Source organism: Dipodomys merriami, unplaced genomic scaffold, assembly GCF_024711535.1.
Source record: "Dipodomys merriami isolate MVZ:Mamm:240054 unplaced genomic scaffold, mDipMer1.0.p SCAF_80, whole genome shotgun sequence".
NCBI lineage: Eukaryota > Metazoa > Chordata > Mammalia > Rodentia > Heteromyidae > Dipodomys > Dipodomys merriami.
Window position 1 is genome coordinate 5,295,140 of NW_027206402.1, and position 20,408 is coordinate 5,315,547.

Genomic DNA, 20,408 nt, shown 5'->3' on the forward strand with positions numbered 1-20,408 from the left:
GATCCACACTAAAACACATTCTAATTAAATACTCAAAGACAGCAGTCCTCCCAAAGCACAGAGACACAACTCCTCACACACAAGTGATCTTCAATGATATTATGACCAATTTTTCATTAGAAAAAAGAGTATTAGGCAGCAAGGGCAACAAATTCAAAGTGCTAAAAGAAAAGGACATATCTAACACCAGCCTTTCTTTTATAACATTCCCCCCACCCCAGAGATAGGGGCCGAACTCAGGGCCTTGTACTCACCAGGCAGGCAATCTTCCATTGAGCAAAATCCCCAACCTTACAACTACCCTTTCTAAAACAAAACAAAACAAAAAATATATTTCTTCTAAAAGTGAGAGATGCTAAATACTGAAGGCTCAGGCCTATAATCCTAACTACTCTGGAAGCTGAATTGTGAGGATTGTGGCTCAGAACCAGCCTGGACCTTGTCCCTTCAGGAGTAAATTGTGGGAGACAGGTGTCCTTAAGAAGGATGGAGGACTTTGTGCTGTGTCATTCCTGGAACAAGTCATAGGATAAGGTGGCCATCAAGAATGGAGGCTATTGGCTAGTGTCTCCACAGAAGCAATTTATATAATGCAGGAGTGCTCTCATAGGTCAGAGGACATTGACCACTGTCTTAGTGGTTTCAAAAATTCCATGAAAATAACCATAGCAACCTCAAGTCCTCCTGGAATCTCTAGCAACAGTCTTGGAGGCCTAAGAGCTACAGTGTCAATGGTGGCAGGCTGTAATTGGTCCACTTTTTCTCTGACCTCACTTGGTCTGAATCTGATTTGTCCATTTCCCCCATGATGTCACTATGCACAGTTGTGATTGCTCCATTGTGATAGGTCATGTAGGGTATATAGGAAGCCACTGTGCCCCAACATTTGTCAGTTAACAGTGCTGGGAGCTCTCGCTTGGTAAGCTGCTGGATTAACTCAAAGCTAGATTGATGATCTGTTTGGTTGCAGGTTTTGTTGGTTGGATTTTGGTATTTCTTTTTTACTTTTTGCCGGGTTTCCCATTATTTTATTGAGTTAATTTTTCGGAGACTTGCTACCTGCTTTCATAGCAGGAGGATCACAGAATACAAAGAATCATCCCCGAGCTGCTTGACGAGGAGATCATCAAACAATACCAGACAAAAGAACTCCTTGACCAAGTTACCTGAGTGAAACTGTCCCATCACCACTTCACAGACACCGAGATGGCAGTTTAAAATACGTCATATGGGAGAGTCCTCCAGGCATTGAATAGAGAATAAGATGGACATTTTTAAGGCTGGATGGCCCAGACACATCATCAAGTTGTACCTGGTGATGGAGAAAAAAGAGTATGTATATCTCATCATGGAATTGGCCACTAGGGGCTACCTTCTGAAGTCTATCTGAAAATCCCACCACTTATATAAAGTTGAAGCCAGGAGATTCTTCAAACAAATTGTACTAATTACAGCAGAACACAATCGCACATTGAGATCTTAAGCCCAACAATATCCTTTTGGACAGCAAAGGCAATATCAAGGTTAGTTATTTTGGTCTAATCATCTGGTTCTCCCCGGGGCAGCTGCTGACAAATTTATGTGGTGTTGTGCTATTCCATACCCCTGAAATGTTCCTGCAAGAAAGAAATGATGGCTGGAACTGGCTTCACACCTGTAATCCTACCTACTCAGGAGGCTGAGATCTGAGGATCATGGTTCATTGCCAGCCCGGTCAGAAAAGTCTGTGATATTCATCTCCAATTATCCACTAGAAAACTGGGAGTGGCACAGTGGCTCAATTGGTAGAGTTCTAGCCTTGAGTTGAATTGCTCAAGGACACTGTTCAAGCCCCACAATTGGAAAAAGAAAATATGCCTACAAGGTGGAAATCTGGAGCTTAGGTGTCTTTTTATATTTTGTTATAACAGGAAGATTTCCCTTTGAGGGGAGGATGTTATCCAGGTAGAGTCACTAGTTCTGAGGGCCAAATATGTTGGTCCATATAAACTGTCTGTTTGAGGACAAAATGTAAACTGCCAACTGGTAATTGAGGACCTGAGGGAGAGACAAATATTGAACAAATAATGGAGCACCCATAGCTTAAACAAGTTGCATAATATTCCCTGTGTTCTGATGAGCCAAGACTCAACAAGCTGGAACCCACCATTCTTAAAGTGTGACATGAGGTACTACCATATGAGATCCAGGGATCTATACAGGACAGAACATTCAATTATGCCATGGGCATGTACCTTTTAATTAAAGAAAACTTAGGCTGTCCAAGTAAAAAGAGTACCTTCAACAGTGCCACCGTGCCCAACTCTTGCAGATCTTTCCAACTTACCTCTCCCTATAGAAGGAGAGCCAGTTTACTTACCTGGCTTAACCATTACATCTTGTCATCTGAGTTTCAATTGCTTTATAATGTCAAGCAGTCACCTCTGAAGAGAGGCTTAGGTACCACTCTGCCTGCCATTCCCTTCTGTTTCTTGCAGAAGAACCCCAGTCCTAGCACAGTTCCAGGCCAGGATTCTGTGTTGTTTCCCTTGCCTGGTCTTTCTTTTTAAGCAGCAGTGAAAGATTCCTCTCTGGGGAGCCACAATTTGAGATCATAAACTGTCTACTAAGAAGCAGGGTTGGAGGAGGGCGGTTAGCAGAATATTCCCTTCCTTCTGGGTAGTCTCATAATTAGACTAAATATAATTTAAGGCGGAGATTTGGCAGGATGGGTGTGGCTAGCGAATAGCTACCACTCTTCTCAGAATATGCTGCAGTATTCAGGCCCAGGAGCAGAGCAATTCTCGAGAAAGTGGTGGAGAGTATTATAAGACATCAAAGATAATAGCAGTTGAGAGCACAGGGACCTGTTATTGGGATGTGAAAGATTGCAAGAAGTATACTCAAAAACGAATTATAGGAGGGATAATCCCTATACAGCCAAGGCTGCATAGAGAGATCAAGTCTCAATCCAAAGGCTGGCTACTGAAGCCAGAGGAACTAATGTTTGCAAGCAATTACAAGTAGGAGATAGTGTTCTACCACTTGAACAACAATGCCACTTCCAGTTTTCTGGTGGTTAAATGGGGATGAGTTTCAGGGACTTTTCTATCTGGACTGGCTTTGACCTACGGTCTTCAGATCTCAGCCTCCCAAGAAGCTAACATTAACAACCTAGGATTACACTCAGGAACAATGCCCAGACCCTAATTTCAAGGCCAAAGACCATACAACAAATAATAAAAAAAGAAAGTAAAAGGGGACAGTGGGTGGAGAGATTCACCATTCATCAGATGCATGTCAGGTGTGAATGATCCAAAATGTAGGCTAGGAGCAGACAGGGAACCTACCCAAGACACAACTGATCATTTATTTGTGGAAGCCAAGTGAAAAGTCAATAAACCAATATATGAAACAACTATATAAAGATAAATAGTGCAGGTGAGAGTGCCAGAAAGAGTCCTTGTGAGTCAAGTGCTGGTGGCTAACACCTGTAATCTAAACTACTCAGGAAGCTAAGATCTGACGATCATGTTTCAAAGTCAGTCTCAACAAAAAATGTCTCTGAAATTCTTATCTCCCATGAACTAGCAATAAAGCATAATTGGGAACTGTGGCTCAAATGGTAGAATACTATATTTAAGATTTTAAAAAGATAAGCAACAGTGACCAGGTCCTGATTTCAAACCCGTTCAAAACCCAGAATCCACATACATAGAGAAAAGGTTTCTGTGAAGAGGTAGCACTGAAGCCAAGACCTGTAGATTGAGAGGGAGCCAGCTTTGGGGGCATGTGACAGAGGCAATAGCTAGGGTGAAAGTCTCAGGGCTGGAATAAACCCCATATCAGGAGGAAGTGGTGTGTGGCTGGTTCTGAGTGAGAAAGAGAATGAGGTGAGGTACATCTGAAAAATGGGGGCCAGGTGGGCACTGGTGGTTCACACCTGTAATCTAAGCTACTCAGGAGGCTGAGGATTGAGGATTGTGGTTCAAAGGTAGCCTGACCAGGAAAGTCCATGAGAATCTTATCTCAATAACCAACTCTGAAAAAGCTGGAAGTGGTACTGTGGTTCAAGTGGTAGAGCACTAGCCTTGGGCTCAGGCTCTGAGTTCAAGCCCCAGTCCTCATACTTCAGCTTTCTGAATAGCTAGGATTACATGTGTGAGCCACCACAGACAGGCAACCCTTTATTATATATTATCTAACTTAATGGTTGTGACTTTCCCATTAGGAGGGCTCACTCTGAGCTCATCCTATTCTGGTTCACTTTCAGTCGATGGCCAGGTCAGTTTCCCCTCTGGAACTAACTTGTCTGTGGGAGGAGGATAAAGCCCCTGAAGCGCCTTCCCTTGTTGGGAGCATCCTATATTGTAAGAGTGATGAAAGAGGTCCAAGATTAAAGCTGGGCTCCTAAGGTGGAGTTCCTATTGTGGGCAACCTGGGCTGGTGTGCAGCTTTGAACAAGTGACTCTGGGAAGATATGAAAAATAACCACACTTAAATCCAATTTTTTTCAAAATCCTCTTGAGAGCTAGAAGAGGAGAGGGGAAGGGAAGATATATTCTGAATAGTTTCCTTCCTGTTGTGACATTGATTGATACATTTTGCTCAAGCAGGAATTACTTCTTATCCTGGGAAGGTCCTCAGTTTACCTTCCCGTGGTTGAGAGTTGTATGAGATAAAATCCTCAGCTGTCAGCTCTATTAGGGCTACTTGACCCAGAGAAGAGGGCGACCCTTTTTGCAAACTGCTCTGCTCAGAAGGAGGTCCAATTTTCTGATTTTCAATAATGGGGACTAGGTGCTGCTAGAGAAAAGGATGTTATAAAATAGAGTGAGTTTGGAGCTCACACCCTTCAGAGGGAGGCCCAAACTGAGACCTGCTCTGAGAGAAAATCAAGGAACTGAGAGGAAGTTAATATTTTAGGTCATATGGCCAGAGAAGGCCTTTCTGTGGCAGAACTTCTGATCTAGCTGCTGAAAAGATGAACGAATTAAACAAAGTTTATTTTCCTTTTGTGTGTGTGTACAAGTACTGGGGCTTGAACTCAGGGTCCCATACACTTGCTTAGCTTTTTCCTGCAAGGCAGATGCTCTACCACTTTAGCTAAACTTCTACTTTGAAGTTTTTTGCTAGTGTATTGGAGATAGGAGTCTGTCAGAATTGGCTTTCCAGACTGGGTTTGAACATGGATCCTTAGATCTCAGCCTCCTGATAAGCTAGGATCAAAGACAGGAACTATTAAGCATTCAGGTCCACACAAAGGTGTAGAAGAAGTTTCCAGAGAAGAGAAGAACAAATTTGCAAAGGCCTTGCCTGATTTGTCAACTTGTTGGATATTGTTTATTGATTTATTTTTGAACATGGGGCTTGAACACTGGGCCGGGGCACTTTCTTTCAGCTCTTCAGCTCAAGTCTAGCACTCTACCACTAGAGCCACAGAACCACTTTGGATTTTCTGGTGGATAATTTGAGATAAGAGTTTCACAGTCTTTCCTGCCCAACCTGGCAATCCTCAGATCTCAGCTTCCTGAGTAGCTAGGATTACAGGCATGAGCCACCAGTACCTGGCTGGATATTTATTTATATAGGAATACAGCAATATCCTTGTAAATAGGATGAAAAATATTTAAGTTGGTCACTCCATATGAGCCTCACTGGCTTTAAGTTTTCTCTTTGATAGTTAATATGAAGGAAAGCCACAGGGGGATTCACCTCAGTTTATTATAAAAGGATGTCTCTGGCGTGTTTTTACAACAGTGTGCACAATGTAAAAGATAATAATGTTATTCATGACATTATACACAGTAGTAGAAAGGTAGAAAACCAAATGTCTCTTGATGGGTAAACAAAATGTGGTATAACCAGCCAAGGGAATATTATTCAATCTTAAAAAGGAATGACATTCTGACCATGCTACAACAAGAATGAATCTTTAAAATACTGTGAAATAAACCATATTAAAAATAAAAACTATATTTATGATTCTACATATATAAGGTACCAAAACATAGTCAAATTTGCTGGCTACCAGTGGCCCACACTTATAAAACTAGCTACTTATAGGGCTGAGAACTGAGGATGGAGGCTTGAAGCCAGACTAGAAAGAAATGTTGCTGAAACTCTTATCTCCAAAAAGTGAGATACAGTAGAGGTGAGACTCAACAATAGAACTGTGGAGCACATGGGCAGCAAAGATGGCGTTGGGAGGGGGTTGAGTGAGCAGAGCCCAATTTACTATAGAGCACATGGGCAGCCAAGATGGCGCTGGGAGAGAGTAGAGTGGGCAGAGCCCAATTGATCTTCCTATCAGTGCCTAACCAGCCCATGAAGGCTCAGGTGCATGATAGGGTGTGACCTTGACAGTGATTGGTTCCTCTTCCTCCCTTGCCATGCCACCCGCCCTTTTTGTATTTAATAAGGGCTGCTCTCTGTTAATAAATGAGTTTTCTACCTGCTGGATTTGGCTCCCTGCTGCGTCTGATTGTCTCCTGGGCTGGGGAACAGGCGAGCGCCACACTTACCTTTCCTCAGACCCCATCCATCTTTCGTGGGACGGACGAAGACCCAACATAGAACATCAGCCTTGAACAAATAAGTTTAACATAGAGGGGCTGGGAAAGTGGCTCAGTGGTAGAGAGCTTGCCTTGCATGCCTGAGGCCCTGGGTTCGATTGCTCAGCACCACATAAGCAAAAAGAAAAAAGCCATTTAAGGGTAAACAAAGGAGGAGGCTGCAATGCTTGGTAAGAAATGTATGCATTATCCTGCCCATGTAATTGTAACCCCTCTGTAAGTATGTTCTCAAATAAAATAAAATATTAAAAAAAAAAAAAAGAAAAAAGCCGGAAGTGGCGCTATGGCTCAAGTGGTAGAGTGCTAGCCTTGAACTGAAGAGCTGAGGGACAGCTCCCAGGCCCAGAGTTCAGGCCCCACGACCGGACCTCCGCCCCAAAAAAATGTTTAACATCGAATGGAGAATAGAGAATGAATGATGTGGCCAGTGCAGGTAAGAAAGAGCAGGCTTTCTGTGTGCAAAGGACTTCTTGGTCAACAGCACTGTGACAGAACACACAAAGACAGTACTAGGCTGAGAAGTAAGGACAAGGAAGACAGGAGAGTTGATTACCCGTTTTTTTTGTTGTTGTTGTATTTGTTTTTCCCAGTACTGGCACCTGGACTCAGGGCCTGGGTGCTGTTCCTGAGCCTCTTTATGCTTTGGGCTAGTGCTCTATCACTTGAGTCACAGAACTTCTTCTTTTTCTGAGTAGTTTATTGGAGATAAAAGTGTCATGTCATGGGCCTTCTTGTAAGGCTGGCTTCAAATGGAGATTAGTCTTCAGATTTTAGCCACTTGTGTTGTATTCCAATTTAAATTGTAGTATTCCAATTTCCCAGGAAGATATGACAGCACTCAGGCAATTTGGCTGGAAGTTCTTTATTTAGCCATATTCCATCTGTCCTCAGCTCACAGAGCTAGAGAACAGCCCTGTTTGTTGTTCAGGGGGGATTTTTATAGGAAGTGCTTTCACATAGGTGATGTTTACCAAAGCAAGCAAGCAAGGTTACAGAAGCAAATCATAGCCTTGAGTCAAACATGCCTTGGGACATTGGACCTTTGCCCTGATGTTGAAGAAGGGGAATCCTTTTCCCAGAGAGAATGCATGTCAGCATGCACCCTCACACCACACAGAAGCTCAAATGGGGACACACGAGTCAATGCTTCTGACAGTGCGCTGAAATTTTCTGAACAGGAATGATGTTTATTACAACTTCCTGAGTAATAAAGAACTCAGTACAGCTGGTGATAAGCATCATAATTGTTAGTGGCATTCAGCAAAATTTGTGATAAACTGCAAAGCTGCCAGTCTGGGAAGCTTGAGGGAGAGAGAGAAGTTTACTTTTAGCAAAAATGTTTCTGAATTTACATTTTTGTTCCCATGGATATCCTTCTTTACCAAGGGAAAGGGGCTCAGGAGAGAAAATTAGCTACCGCAGGAAGGATTGAGGCTAGAATAAACTTTCTTCCAGTGAATAGCAAATCAGATATCACACTGAGTAGCTAGGATTACAAGTTTGAGCCAAAACTGCCTATTTTGATTAATTCTTGTGTGTCATCCCCAGGAATGTGGATTCAAGCCAAGTTTTGTTACAGATATTGACTCAAGCTATGATGTCAGAAATACTGACCTTACTGTTCAGCCTGGAACCAAAAGAAACGGGAGGTGAGAGTTATCTATGTTTGTGGCTTGTAAATCACCAGGATTAGTGGCAGGCTGGAAAGAAGAGAATCAAGAGGGCACATGTGGAACATGGCAGACAGGAAGGCATCAGGGAAGAAGCAGTTTCGGGATGAGCAGTGGATCAGGAGGACCAGATTCTCTGTGGTGCAGAAAGTCTTTCTTCAGAGCCCTCACCACATTAGCCTGTCTTGGGTCACTCCATGTTTGTTTGGTGTTTCAGCCCTCAGTCATTTGAACTCTTAGGGCTTGGGGCTTCCTGTACATCCTCCTGGAGCCTGGCACAGGGTCTAGCCCACATTGGTGCTGGCTGATGGTTGCCTAATGGGGCTGGATAGAGACAAACACTAAACTGGAGGTTTCTGGAAGGGATCGGCGTGCACTTAGTGTCCAGAGGACATGCATGGGACTGTACCTTCATGAGGAAGAGGCCAGAGGACAGTCTCATGTTGCCTCCCTAACACTTTGGTAGAAATGGCAGACAGATGTCACAGGCAGCAGGCAATGCTCTCTGGTTTATATATGTGCATGCACACCCAACATCTGTGGCCCATTAGTGGAACAGTACACACTGATCACAGCATGGACCCCATTTCATGGCTGCGGACACTGAAATCCTGGGGTCTTGGTGTCCTCAGGCCTTGGCCAACAGCAGTGGGGAGTCTGAGACCTTGGAGGCAGGGCAATGGCAGGGCTCCAGCAGTATCTGCAAAGCCTGAGAAGCTCGACTCCTCAAGGATAGCTCACAGACGCAGAGGAGGCTGTGAAGAGGGATAGATCCCTGGGGTACACTTGAACCACCAAAACGCACCCTGCTCACTAGCACCAAGCACGTACGGCTTATAGCCCAACAATCCAATTCTTGCTCTTTCTCACCTCACTTGGCAAGAGGGGGAGCCATGGAGGAGCAAGATGCACCATTTCAGTTGAGGAGGGATATATCTGATATCAGACCCACATATCACACCTAGATAGACTGGAACTCTCCAGAAGGCCAAGGTAACAGATATATTCGTTGTCTAACAAGTGTGGAAGTGGGAATCTTGACTGTGAGGACTCCATAGTCCCCAACTTGTGGGTTGGTGGCTGCGACTCCCCCCTGAGGTGGTGACTAAGTGGTAGCATCTGGGTTGCTAGCCTGTAAACAGAAGAAGTGAAGGTGGGCTGTGGAGTGGCCTGGTGCCTGGGCCACACTCTTTTGCTGAGTTGTTACTGTTGCCACCATGTGGATGTGCCTAGGCTTGGAGCAAGGTTACAGGGCCGGTGGGGCTGACTGGCTGTGCAGAAGCAGAAGGTGTCACTTCTGCAGGGAGTGACTCTATTACTGGCAGCCCTATGCTTCCTGCTCAACGTGGGGCTGGGGCTCTGCACCATAATCGGCAGCCTGATGGCACCCCGAGGGGTTAGGAGGCAGATAACTGAGTGCCTCAGTATGGTGCTGAGAGAATGCTGCTCCCCAGTCTCCCACCCCTGTCTGGGTTTACTTCAAACCTGCAGCTTCTCCTTTCTCCTCCTCTGTGACCTCAGTGGCAGCACCAGAACAGTCTGTGCTTCTTCCTACTTTTCTCCCAGGTGGGGTAAATTGAGGCTGCGAGGATAGGGATTTGTCCACTCAGTAGAGTCAGAAATAGAACCCAGGGCCCTTGGGCCCCAGTATAGAAGTCTTATTTCTACTTACCATACTTTACAATCAGTTCTTTCTATTGCCCTCTCCTGTCCCCTGACCTCCTCCAGCATTCTCTTTCTGGAGTGTACCCTGTCTGCACATGTCTGTATCCTGTAGGACTGATGCCCTCATCATCTTTGTTCCCCTCCCTAACTTCCACCTGCATATCCTGTGTCTCTACTCAGGTCAGTCCTTTTCCCATTTAACCACTTGCACAGGGACGCTAGGCCTCCCCACTAATTCTCCCTATTCACTCTTCCCCATCCTATCTGTATTTTAGGTATTGTTGATTGGGGAGTGAGTGCAAAGACCCTCTTGGAGCTGTAGGCCCCTTGGAGGGAGTGAAATGTGAATTTCTGGTTCTTGAGGAATTTGCCACCTTTGACTCTCCAGTAGTCCAGATGTGTTCCTGTGGAGGGATTTCCCAGAATGTCCCCAAGAGCAGTTCCCTGAGGGTGGAATGCCACATGCCTTCCTTCTCTGCCAGGAACTGATGGGACATGGTATTTTTTGGTATTCCAAACTGTGATCATATTTGATTCTGCCTCTTTGAAACTTATGTACCTGCACATCTGTACGTGCATTTGGACTAAAATAGCAATTTTCTTCCTGTGTGTGTGTGTGTGTGTGTGTGTGTGTGTGTGTGTGTGTGTGTGTGTGTGTGTGTGTGTGTGTGTGTTTTCAGATCTTCAGTCTTAAACTCAGGGCCTGGGTTCTGTCTCTTAGTTTTTATCACTCATGACCAGTGCTCTACCACCTGATCCACATCTCTACTTCTGGCATTTTGGTGATTCATTGGAGATAAGAGTCTTACAGACTTTCCTACAAGGGATCCTTTATTTGTTTGTTTGTTTTTGGTCGGTCATGGGACTTGAACTCTGAGCTTGGGCGCTGTCCCTGAGGTCTTCAGTTCAAAGACAGCACTTTACTGCTTGAGCCACAGTGCCATTTCTGGTTTTCTAGTGATTTATTCGAGATAAGAGTCTCATGGAGGGCTTGGAAAGTGGCTCAGTGGTAGAGGGCTTGCCTTGCATGCAAGAGGCCCTGGATTCTATTCCTCAGTACCACATAAGCAAAAAGAAAAAAGCCAGAAGTGGCAATGTGGCTCAAGTGATAGAGAGATAGCCTTGAGCTGAAGAGATAAGGAACAGTGCTCAGACCCAGAGTTCAGGCCCCAGGACCAGACCCAACAACAACAATAACAAAAGAGTCTCATGGACTTTCCTGCCTGGTCTGGCTTTGAACTGTGGTCCTTAGATCTCCCACTTGAGTAGTTAGGATTACAGGCGTGAGCCACTGGTGATTTGGCTCCTTCCATTTTTTGTTTTTCAAGTTTTTCATTGTTAATTAATCGTAAGAGACTCAGATTTGCCTGCCCAGGCTGGCTTTTAAACGCAATCCTCGCATTGCAAACCTCATGATTGGATTATAACTGTGAGCCACCAGTACCACTCTGGGATTTGTCATTTTTGACAAATGCCAAATGTGTCTATTGAGATGGTCTGAGCATTGAACATTGCACTGCACCCAAGGCAAATTTCAGGAGAATGACAAAGATGTAGAGACCGTTTGGTGCCTCACACACACCATTACATAATGTAAGTTAATGACTTTCTTCCCAGAAATGCATAACTCTTATCTTTATACAATGTAAGGTGCTTAAGTGCTTCTTCATATTTATCTAAAATAGTATATACATTGAAAGGAACTCCACCATATGTAAACAAAATATTTTTTGTTAGTGATGGGGATTGAACTCTGGCACTGTCCTTCAGCTCTTTAAGCTCAAGGTGAATGCTCCACCACTTGTGCCACAGCACCATTTCTATCTTTGTCTGTTCATGTGGTGTTGAGGAATCAAACCCAGGGCTTCATGCATGAGAAGCAAATACTCTATCACTGAGCCATCTTCCTAGGTCACTAAACAAAAGACATTTATGTGTCAGCTGGGCACTGTTGGCTGACACTTGTAATACTAGCTACTCAGGAGGCTAAGAGGTGGGGATTGCGGTTCAAAGCCAGCCTGAGCAGGTAAATGGAGCTGTGACTCAAGTGGTAAAGCACTAGTGTAGGGAGCCGAGGCGAGACTCGGCCCACTCCCTTGCAGCTTTGAGGTAACCACCCCAGACGGTGCTTGGCGGGACGCCTGGGCTGTGCGCGTGAACGAGCCAGGTAGAGTCCCCAGCCAATCCCATGACACCTGGTGACGGTGAAAGGCAGGCGACCAACAATAGAAAGACCCGCATTCCGATTCTCCTATATAAGCGGCTGTGTTTCGGGTGCACGCTCTCTTGCGCCCAAGCTCTCCTACAACTAAAAGGCTCTCCAATAAAGCGTGATCTGAGAAGACCCCTGGTGTGGTGGTCGTTTTACCTCGCTGGTCGAGTAGACGGTCGCTACAACTGGTGCCGAAACCCGGGAACGAACCTGGGACGGGACCCGCGCGAGAGGCCGAATTGGAGCCAGAACTCAACACGCGGAGAGGAGACGTCGGTAAAAATCCCCCGGTATGCTGTTCACTGTAGATTTAGATATTTATTGGTTGCTTGCATTGCTTCTTCCCTTGTGGCTTGTCTTTTTGATGGTGCGCACTTGCCTCGAGGAGGGAGGGTTTGATTTAATCCAGGAAGGACGCAAAGTACTAACGCAGCATCAGGATAGTCTATCAGAGTCAGCATACAGTAAGGGGGAGGAAAATAGGCCTAAAAGAAAAAGGGAAAAAAGACAAAAGGATCCTAAAGAATTAAAGCAAGAGGGGCTGCAGCCCTCACAAAAGGAGAAGGGTTTCAGAGAGGAGCGGGTCTCAAGGAGACCCCCGTGCCCTTCTTTAAAAGCAAACCGGTTCTCAGCCCTACATGTGGAAGGGCAGGACCAAGAATATAGTAATCTTGTGAGTGACTCAGAGGAAGAAATATTAGAGGAGGAGGGAGAGCAGCTCGATCCAGCTGATAGTGAAGAGTTAGAAGAGGCTGCGGCGGAGCACGAGGCAGACAGATATGGAGGGTGGCGCCCCCTAGGGGTGGGAGTACTGCAGCAGCCAGGGAGAGGAAACGGAGTTGCCCCTCACCCGTCGGCCCCCCCGCCGTGCCCGCCGGCAGGGAAGAGTCACTTTATAAAAGAAAAAACCTGGTCGCGATTAGCAGCCGCTTTCCCAGTCTTTGAGAATCCCATTACTGCTGAAAGAAATTTTGAGCCGGTTTCCTACTCCCAGTTAAAAGATTTAGTTGAGGCAGTCAGGACTTATGGAGTGACGGCCAATTATACCACTGCCTTGCTTCGAAGGCTAACTATTAATGCTATGACACCTATGGATTGGTTTGAAGTGGCCCGTACTTGCCTTAATCACGGGCAGTTCCTTGATTTTCGGTCAATTGTACAAGACAAGGCTCAAGCCCAATACAGACAAAATGTCCGTGACGGGCACCCAGACTGGACCGTAGACATGCTTCTCGGGCAGGGAATCTACTCGGTAGACCAGACAGGATATCCCTTTGAAGTATACCGCCAGGTAAACGAGGTTTTTTACAGGTCCTGGCGAGCCCTCCCAAACAAGGGAGAGGTGGCTGGCAATCTAACAAAAATCATGCAGGCCCCTAATGAGCCATTTTCTGATTTTGTTGCCCGTATGCTAGAGACAGCCGAGCGGGTATTAGGAAATCTTGAAACAGCCATGCCATTTGTACAACAAATCATTTTTGAACAAAGCACCAAGGAATGTCAGAGGGCAATTACCCCAGTAAGAACCCAAAGCCTAGAAGCTTGGTTAAAAGCCTGCAGAGAAGTAGGTGGCCCCCTGACCAATGCGGGGCTGGCAGCTGCTGTCTTGTCGGCTGCCGGGGCCGCAAAAGATAGTAAAGGAAAAGGGTGTTTCCAGTGTGGTCAGTTGGGACATTTTAGACAGCAATGCCCACAAAATGGTGGTCCTGTTCAAAATATACCCAGGCCGCCAAGGACTCCAGGAGTGTGTCCTCGTTGTAAAAAGGGAAAGCATTGGGTCAACGAATGCAGGTCAGTTAGAGACATCAATGGACATTTTATCCCCCAAATTACTAACACTAATTCGGAACAGGAGCCAAAAAACGGAGAGAAGGGCCCTCGTCCCAAGGGCCCGAAAGTTTATGGGGCATTTCAGACTCTGGCTCCCAGACAGCACCCGCAACAACTCCCCAGCCAAGAAGAGCAACCTCAGGCTCCGCAGGGTTGGACCACTGTGCCACCTCCGGACGGGTATTAACACAGCAGATGGGAGTCCAGATTGTGGAGACAGACATGACAGGACCCCTAGATGAAGGCACTGTAGGAATAGTTTTAGGACGCTCCTCCTCCACAATGAGAGGATTAATAATTTTCCCAGGAGTGATTGACCCTGACTATACGGCGACTATCAAGGTCCTCTGTCATGTCCCCCATGGAGTGGTGTCCATTTCTCCCGGGGATAGAATTGCACAGCTTCTGCTTCTCTTCATGGCAATTTCCCTGCTAAGGAGATAGAGAGAGGAGATAAAGGGCTAGGCTCCACTGGAGTCGACCTTACATGCCTGTCCATAACTTTAGACCAAAGACCCATGCTAACTCTCCAAGTGGAAGGGAGAAGATTTGAGGGATTGGTGGATACAAGGGCAGATCGAAGCATCATCCAAAGAGGGGAGTGGCCAAAGCAATGGCCAACTCAGAAATCCTCCCAGACCTTACAAGGGCTGGGCTATGCCGATGCCCCACAGTTAAGTGCAAAAGAATTGACTTGGAGAACAGACGAAGGCCAGGTTGGAAAAATGCAGCCATTTGTGGTAGACGTCCCTGTCAATCTTTGGGGAAGAGATGTGCAGCAACAGCTAAAGCTAACTTTAACTAATGATTATTCTGAGGCCAGTCAGAATATGATGAAACAGCAAGGATTTGTGCCAGCCTTGGGGCTTGGTTGGCGTCTCCAAGGACGCAAGGAGCTGATAGAGCCACTTCCTAAACAGGACAGGAAGGGTTTGGGTTTTTCTTAGGGGCCTCTGAAAACAAAGCTTCCACTGAAGGTGCGGTACCCATACCTTGGTTAACGCAAAAGGCGGTGTGGGTTCCTCAGTGGCCCCTCTCTGGAGAAAAATTGGAAGCGGCTCAAACTCTTGTCCAGGAACAGCTGCAGCTGGGGCATGTTGAGCCTTCAGTGTCATCTTGGAATACCCCAATTTTTGTGATCAAAAAGGCCTCCGGAAAATGGAGATTATTACATGACCTTAGAGCAGTAAATGCCCAGATGCAAATTATGGGACCCATCCAAAGGGGACTTCCACTGCTCTCTGCTTTACCTAGAGAGTGGCCTATTTTGGCTTTAGACATTAAGGATTGCTTTTTTTCCATACCTCTTTATGAAAAGGATAGGGAGCGCTTTGCCTTTACTTTGCCCTCGGTTAATCATGAAACCCCAGATGCTCGCTATCAGTGGAAAGTTCTCCCCCAAGGGATGGCTAATAGCCCAACAATTTGTCAATTGTTCGTGGGGGCTGCATTAACCCCTGTTAGGGAAAAATTTCCAAAAGTACAGATTGTCCATTATATGGATGATATCTTGTTGGCTGCTCCCTCGGTAGAGACTCTTCATAAGGTGTTTGGGCAGGTAACGGAGACCTTAGCTAATAAAGGATTAATTATTGCCCCTGAGAAGGTTCAGCAGACTAGTGTTGTTCAATTTCTGGGAACCATTGTTTCTCCTACTGAGATTAAACCACAAAAACTTTCCATTCGAACTGGTCATCTTAAAACACTTAATGATTTTCAGCAATTGGCAGGAGATATTAATTGGATAAGGGGGTTTCTTAATCTCCCTCGGTCAGAGTTGTTACCTTTATTTGCTATTTTGGAGGGCGACCCTGAAGTCACCTCCTCTAGATCCCTGACACCTTTAGCACTAAATTCCCTACAAAAGGTTGAGGCAGCTTTGTCTAGGGCTCAACTTTCACGGGTTGATTTGAAATTACCTATTGATTTATGTATATTAAAAACAAAAAATTATCCCACGGGGGTTCTTTGGCAAAATGGCCCCTTATTGTGGCTCCACGGCAATTCTGTGGGAGCAAAAACTGTTCAATATTTTCCTGAATTAGTGGCTAAGCAGGCAATTTTGGGTATAAAGTATTGTTTAATGCACTTTGCAAAAATTCCAGATAAATTAATTATTCCATACACCCGTGAGCAAGTTGAAATTTTAGCAGCCACAATGGATATGTGGGCAATTCTTGTTTGCTCATTTCCAAATGTAATTGATAATCATTATCCTAAGCATCCTCTGCTTGCCATAGTTAACAAAAATTTAGTGTATTTTCCTGTTGTCACTTCAAAGGAGCCCTTGGCTGATGCTCTAACCATCTTTACGGATGGATCAAAATCTGGACAAGGTGCCTTTTTTGTTCAAGGACACAAACAGCCGGTAGTCTTTATTTTTCGGCCGAATGTCCCACAGGCTGTTGAATGTTTAATTGTGCTTGAAGTTTTTAAAAGATTTGATCAACCTTTTAACTTATTTTCTGATTCATTATATGTTGTAAATGCCGTTGCTTCTCTTGAAGTTGCTGCTTCAGTTAAGCAGGCCAGTACAATTTCTAATGTTTTGTTACAGATTCAATCCCTTATCTTAAACAGAAAACATACTTTTTATATTGGACATATTCGTGCCCACTCTATGTTGCCGGGCCCGATGGCAAAGTGTAATGATTTGGTGGACCAGGCAACTCGGGCTATGGCTCTGGTTGCTGCTGATCCTGTAGAATTGGCAAAAGACTTTCATAGATTGTATCATGTACCTGCTAATACCCTTAGGAAAAGATATAATTTGTCCAGGCATGTGGCAAGAGATATTGTTAAAGCCTGTAAATCTTGTGTTACCTTTCTTCATCCTCCCCATGTGGGGGTAAACCCCAGGGGGTTGAGACCAAACGCCCTATGGCAAATGGATGTTACTCATCTGACGGAATTTGGTAAGTTGAAATATTTACATGTGTCTGTGGACACCTTTTCTGGTGTCATTCATGCCACACCTCTGGCAGGAGAAAAGGTGTCTCACGTCAGAATACACTGCTTAGAAGCTTGGGCAGCTTGGGGAAAGCCCCTTAGACTCAAGACGGATAATGGCCCTGCTTATACTTCCCATGGTTTTCGCGCCTTTTGCGCACAAATGCAGGTTGCCCACACCACCGGATTGCCCTACAATCCTCAAGGACAAGGTATAGTGGAAAGAGCTAATAGAAGCATAAAAGAAATGCTTCAAAAACAAAAAGGGGGAGTTGCTGAGTCCGCGTCCCCCAGGGAAAGACTTTCTCTTGCGCTCTTTACCCTTAATTTTTTAATTCTAAATGACAACGATCAGTCTGCCGCAGATTGGCATATGACAAGAGACTCCATGGATACTAAAGACATGGTTATGTGGAAGGATGTTATTAATAATAAATGGTATGGACCGGATCCGGTAATAACGAGATCCAGGGGAGCTGTTTGTGTTTTTCCACAGAGTCAAGAAGTACCTCACTGGGTGCCAATGAGACTGACCAGGCCGGTGGAGACTGCAACAGAACCCCCTCTTGAAGATGCAGCTGATCTTCCTGCTGTTAGCAACAGTGCTAATAGCAATCCCTGTGATAGCTAAACCAATGATGCTGTGGGCTGTTACAATTTACTGACTGGATTGCCTCTGCGGTGTCCTTTTTCAAAGAGCGGGTGGGAGTCAGAATGTTTTTAGCCTGCTGCTTGGGAGGATGCGTGGTCTGCCTATGGTTGGTCTGTCGCCTTCGAGCCCAAACCAGAAGGGACAAGGTTGTTATCTTGCAAGCATTAGCCGCTTTGGAGTGTGGATCCTCACCCCAGATTTGGCTGTCGGCCCTGAGAGGCAGTTAAGCCTTACCATTCTGCATAGCCTTAGCACCCCGAGGGATCAGGGGATCCCATTGCACCGGGACAGGTATGCAATTTGCAATTTGGGACAGGGTGCAAGGCAAGTGCACTGCACTTGAGGAGATGGTTCTCATCTCCTCAAGAAGAGCATGCTGGGTTGCAAGTGGGTTGATGCCCAAGATCCCACCTCTGCAAAAAAGGCATCGGACGGGCCTGGTCATCACTGGGGAAGGCGCCCCTCAGGCGAAGACCAGTGCAAGGTCCTCTCATTAATGTCTTAGACAGAGGCCCAACCTCTACTCTTACCTGTTGCCATAAAACAAAGAAGGGGGAACTGTAGGGAGCCGAGGCGAGACTCCGCCCACTCCCTTGCAGCTTTGAGGTAACCACCCCAGACGGTGCTTGGCGGGACGCCTGGGCTGTGCGCGTGCACGAGCCAGGTAGAGTCCCCAGCCAATCCCATGACACCTGGTGACGGTGAAAGGCAGGCGACCAACAATAGAAAGACCCGCGTTCCGATTCTCCTATATAAGCGGCTGTGTTTCGGGTGCACGCTCTCTTGCGCCCAAGCTCTCCTACAACTAAAAGGCTCTCCAATAAAGCGTGATCTGAGAAGACTCCTGGTGTGGTGGTCGTTTTTCCTCGCTGGTCGAGTAGACGGTCGCTACACACTAGCCTTGAGTAAAAATAGCAAAGGGACAGGGCCCAGCCCCTGAATTCAAGTCCTACTCTGCACTACCAGTTTAAAACTTTTTTTAATGATAAAGCAAGTCATCATTCATGGGTCTAAAACACTTGTGAGCAGTTGCTGACATACATGTCTGCCAACCTACAATATCGGCACATGCAACATGATAGACTTATACATTTCTGTTCATTTCAAGGCTAGGTACAATCACATGATTACAATATATGTAGAAGCTGCAATCAGTTTGAAGTCTACGTTCATTTTCTTTGTCAGTGCTCTTGTAAGTGTGTCTGAGCAGTGTCCCTCACAGGAAGAAAAGAAGCTCCTAATGACTCACCTTAATCTCATGTTGTGAGTAGAAATAAGACCGGGCTGTATGTCAATGCAACATTGCTTGGCTGTTTTTGACTCATCCTGGTTCCTTGAAGACAGAGCCCCATCTTTTGATTCCATGTTAGGGATCTCAGGGGAGGTCACCATCAAATAGGAACTGAAGAATATCACCAGCTCCCCTTCATTAAAACCTCATTATAGTTGAAGCCAGTGGTTCACATGTGTAATCCTAACTACTCAGGAGGCTAGCAATATATGGTTGTGGTTCAATGCCAGCACTGGGTAGAAAAGTCCATGACACTTTTATCTCCAATTAAACATCAAAAAAACTTGAAGTGGACCAGTGTCCCAAGTGGTAGAGTGCTAGCCTTGAGCAAAAAAGCTCAGGGACAGCCCTAGGAATGGCACACACACACACACACACACACACACACACACAAACAAACAAATACACACACATACACACACACTCAAACACACATACGCCCCTTTTTGTTAGCTCATCTAATGCTCCCAACAACCATATAAGTCAGGTATGCTTATTTCCATATTACAGAGGAGGAAAATTCCTGGTGTGTCAGTGGACTCAGACCTCAAATCCATGCCCCTGTCCCAGTACTTTTTTTGGGAATAAACCTGTGGACCAAGAGACAAACAGGTTACAGGCATTCTGTGGTGTGTGTGTGTGTGTGTGTGTGTGTGTGTGTGTGTGTGTGTGTGTGTGTGTGTGTGTGTGTGTGTGTGTGCACCAATCCTAGGGTTTGAACTTCGAGTCTGGGTTCTGTCCCTTAGCTTTTATTCTCAAGGTTGGCACACTGTACCACTTGAGCCAAAGCTCCACTTCTTGGTCTTTAGTTCTTCATTGGAGATGACTCTCACAGACTTTTCTGCCCAGGCTGACTTTGAATCATGCATGGTTCTCAGATCTCAGCCTCCTCAGTAACTAGGAGTCTAGATGTAACTATTGGCATCAGGCATAGATTCTTCACCCTTCTGGGTAAATCTGTCTTACCTGGTTTCCTCAGTGTGAATTGGTTTTAATAATGTTTGACCCTAGGCCAGTTGAGACTTGTATGTCCTTATTACAGAGTCTGGCTCGTGCTTCATTACAGCACTAACTACTCTGCCTGTGATGAAAGTTTTTGAAAAGAAAAAGTAAGCCAGGTGATGGTGACTCACACCTTTAATTCTAGCTGGTGAAGAGGCTGAGATCTGAGGATTGCTATTCAAAGCCAGCCTGGGAAGGAAAGACTGTAAGAATCTGGAAGTGGGGCTGTGGCCCAAGTGGTAGAATTTTAGCGTTGAATGAAGAGCTCAGAAACAGTGCCCAAGCCCTCTTTTCAGACCATAGGACAAACACAAAATGAAAGAAAGAGAAAGAAAGAAAGGGAGTAGGGGCAGGAGGAGAAGGAAAGAGGGAGAGAAGAATTATGGCATTAGTGGCTCAGATATGTAAAAGCAAACCAGTAGTGGAACTGTGTCGCAAAGTGGTAGAGAGTTAGCTTTGAGCGAAAAAGCTCAGACACAGGCCCTGTGATCAAGTCCAAAGAAGACAAAAAAGAGAGGGAGGGGATAGAAGGAGAAAGGGAAGGAAGGAATGATCTAGTTCAAGAGTTGAGTGAAATAGAAAC

The 20,408-nt window shown here is 45.5% G+C and overlaps 1 long non-coding RNA gene across 1 annotated transcript; it reads left to right on the plus strand.

Annotated features, from left to right (window-relative positions):
- The first annotated feature begins 907 nt into the window (after positions 1–907).
- LOC138819611 (uncharacterized) lies at positions 908–18,082 on the plus strand. The gene is made up of 3 exons (XR_011369518.1): positions 908–1,523; positions 8,103–8,203; positions 17,377–18,082. It is a non-coding gene; the product is annotated as an uncharacterized lncRNA (long non-coding RNA).
- The last annotated feature ends 2,326 nt before the right edge of the window (positions 18,083–20,408 follow it).